The sequence below is a fragment of the Triticum aestivum genome, chromosome 3A (genome assembly GCF_018294505.1).
Source record: "Triticum aestivum cultivar Chinese Spring chromosome 3A, IWGSC CS RefSeq v2.1, whole genome shotgun sequence".
Taxonomy (NCBI): Eukaryota; Viridiplantae; Streptophyta; class Magnoliopsida; order Poales; family Poaceae; genus Triticum; species Triticum aestivum.
This window is the reverse complement of record NC_057800.1, coordinates 386,102,484-386,105,050: the sequence shown is the minus strand read 5'-3', so window position 1 is coordinate 386,105,050 and position 2,567 is coordinate 386,102,484.

The window sequence follows — 2,567 nt, the reverse complement described above, 5'->3', positions numbered from 1 at the left end:
AAGACTGGAGCAAAATTGTGAACGATCGCAGAAGTACTAGGGGGCAGCAATCAGAAGCGCAACCCACGATTAGGAGACATGTTCATCTGCATGCTCCAATATGATGAATCAGGAAAGCTATACATGTTCTATGCTATTTTACCTGAGAAAGAGAGAGCAGCGGGAGTGGTTAGCTAGTTCATGCTCTTAGTACTTGTCCTCTCATGTCCGTGTTCTTCGTCCTGAACTTAATCTCAAAGAGTGATTTGCTTTTGTGGTGTTATGAACGCTTATAATATCATTACCATGTTGAACTCGATGATATCTTTGCTTCTGGTACAAGTGAATGTTTCTTCTTTAAGCTAGTGTTGGTGGTGATTAGATAGCGGTAATGACTATATGATGATTAAATAGTGGTAATGACGACTATGATGATTTTTAGCTAGCTAGTATATACTGTTGTTGGTGATGATATATATGATGCAAGAGTTTTTATATTAATATGATGATGATGATGATGAGTTATTATATCATTTATGAAAGAAATCGCAAATTAGTTTCAACTGGATGGATCCTAGCTAAGTGATCTAGTATATGCCATATCCATATTATACTTGATCACAGGTGATCAAGTATAATATGGATATGGCATATACTAGATCACTTAGTTAGGATCCACATGCATCCAGTCGAAACTAATCTGCGATACTTTCACCTAATGATTTAACAACTCATTATAATGTAAAACAATCACTAAATTAAATTGAAAACACAAAATTAAAGTAAAAATAAAAAATAAAACCAAAACACCCCAAACATTTAGTACCGGTTGGTGTTACCAACCGGTACTAATGTCCTACGCGCACCCGGGCCTGGCTCGTGCCACGTGGTGGCACTTTAGCGCCGGTTCGTGACGAACTGATACTAAAGGGGGGGGACCTTTAGTCCCCACTCTTTAGTGTCGGTTGTGGAACCGACACTAAAGGCCCTTACGAACTGGCGCTAAAGGCCGGTTCTGCACTAGTGTCTGTAGCACTTTGGACTGAACCTCCGGGCCGTGGTTGGTGCTAGAAAAGTGTTGAATGTAACTGCAAGCCAGGCCATAAAGAATGTGTCATCCGTTCTTCCCGCCATGTCCTTAATCATCTTGCACCATGTAGTGATCTAGGGATGAGAATCTCCAATTATGTTGAAAGCCTCTCTGAATCTCCTAGTTGCATCCTTGTCAACTACATATCTGACTTTTTGACCCTTGTTTGGGAGATCAAATACCCTGTGAACACTGTCAGCATCGACGCGGATCCTTCCCCTGCCCGGGAACACCATTTCAGAGCTCTCTGGCTGGTAGGACTGCACCAGGAATTTAGTGAGGTCCGCTGGAAGTGTGTCTGATAAGTTCAAGAGGCCTCCGAACAACCTCGAAAGTAGCTCAGACTTCTATGGTGGGGATAGAGAGCTATTGAACTTCGCAAACCGCCCTGGTGATGCCCTTATCTTGCCCGCTTGTGATGGTCGCTCCACATCTTCCCCTGCAACCACCTCAACTCCTTCACCGCTGGCCCGTTGATGAGAAAATAAAAACATTAAGGAAACATTAAACACAAGACGAAAAACAGGACTGAAAAAAACTAGCAATCATCATTTGGATGAGTATTGCAAAAACTATATAAACATAAAATGGATCATGCCAACTAATATGATGTTTTTGTGCAACTAATAAAGCTCATGATAACAACTGAAGCCTACCAGTGTGCAGCCTGCAAAAAAACTAAGAAAATATACTAGACCTGACAACTACAAAAAGTTCTAGGGGATGTGCAACAATAAGAAATGATATTGCAAAAAGATAACATCAACTAAAAAAGGTTTGCAAGGAACTGTTCAATAGCTCATAAACACACACACACACACACACACACACACACACAAAACCCCACATACCTCAGCATCTGCTGCGGAAGATGCGACAGCTCCTCCAGCAACTGATGCCTGCACAAAAATAGTGACCAGTGATGTCAACTACAAGATGCCAATTAATGTCAATTATATTTAGATCAAGATGACCAGTGATGTCAACTACAAGATTGTTATTGACCAACTACAACAAAAATCTAGCAATGGCTGCATAATTTCATCAGCGTCTAAAAAGCGAGAAACACTTATATTCAAGAATTTACTTACCCTAGAAGATGACTCAGCTCTCCTTCCAAGTGTTGCACGTCTAGTCCGCTTTGCAACACGAAACTGGTCAACATCCTAAGAAAAATAAAAAACATGAGTATGGGAAAAAAACGGAAAAACTTATATGACCCAAACAAAACCAAAATAAGGTGCTTGTGTCATTAGCATGCCACTTACCTCAACGTCCTCTCCTTGCTGAACACTCTGGGCAGGTCGTGGCTGGCGATTAGCAGGACGCTTCGAGTTCCGGCGAAGTGACTAACTTCCAGAACACTGATTAAGCAACCAAAGAAAACATGAAAAAGGACATTATACGTGCATAAGTTGAAAACAACTCAAAAACACAGAAAAGGTGAAAAAATGCATCTTCTTCATTGCCACCCGCATCTCCTCCTATTATAACCATT